The sequence below is a fragment of the Corvus kubaryi genome, unplaced genomic scaffold (genome assembly GCF_017639235.1).
Source record: "Corvus kubaryi isolate FWS band 111438036 unplaced genomic scaffold, C.kubaryi_AGA036_p1.0 37309, whole genome shotgun sequence".
NCBI classification, from domain to species: Eukaryota; Metazoa; Chordata; class Aves; order Passeriformes; family Corvidae; genus Corvus; species Corvus kubaryi.
In genome coordinates, this window is record NW_024581097.1 from 327,170 (window position 1) to 327,917 (window position 748).

General features: G+C 70.6%; 1 protein-coding gene across 1 annotated transcript in view; it reads left to right on the forward strand.

Moving 5' to 3' along the window:
• The first annotated feature begins 345 nt into the window (after positions 1–345).
• The window catches only part of STAT6 (signal transducer and activator of transcription 6), an 18,050-nt gene continuing 17,647 nt past the window's right edge, over positions 346–748 (forward strand). The window contains exon 1 of the mRNA XM_042028965.1: positions 346–433. The gene's annotated coding sequence lies outside the window, so the exon portion shown is untranslated. The remainder of the gene's footprint in view (positions 434–748) is intronic.

Consider the following 748-nt stretch of genomic DNA (forward strand, 5'->3'; position numbering starts at 1 on the left):
AAAACAGCCCTGCGCGTCCAGGCGTTGCGAGGAACTTCGCCACGGCCGCCGGTTCCCGGCTGGATCGGCTGCCAGTGCGGAGCACGGCGCTGCCAAGAGCGGCCCCTCGCACATTCCCAGCCCGGCCATGGAGCTGACGAGCTCAAGTATTTACTGAATAGATCAATAAGGGCCGGGAACGCGACGTGCACGGCTTGGGAACGAGCGGCTGGCAGGGAGCTGGATGGACGGATGGGGGGAGGCTGGACAAACGGACACACGGACGGGGGGACGGACAGCCCGGTCGCTGGATAAACACATTCCCAGTGCCACCAGGCCCGGTCACAGCCAAACTCCGCAGCCGGGCGTCGCGGCTCCGGGGGAAGCAGCCCCGGTTATGCAAGAGCCGGGAGCGTGGGGCGAGGCCGGGCTGTCACGGGCACCCCTGGGACCGGTGAGACCCCGACCCCAGGCACCCCCGGGACACCGGGACCCCCGGGCCCGGCTCCCGCAGCGGTGCTGAGCTCCAACTTTCCTGCTTGGCTGCGGGGAAAACTTTGGATTCCAGAGGAAAATGGGATGGAGGGGGGGTGGGAGCCACGGGAACGGGCAAAGAGGAGAAAACGGGGAGCGCGAGCGAGCGGCCCCCGCGGCTGCGGGGGGACGGGGCGGGGGGCGCACCGCGCGCTGCGGAGGGGTGCGGGGAGGACGCGCCTCCCCAGTCCGGCCCGCTACCCCCCGCTGCTCCCCGGTCCCTCCGGTGTCCCCA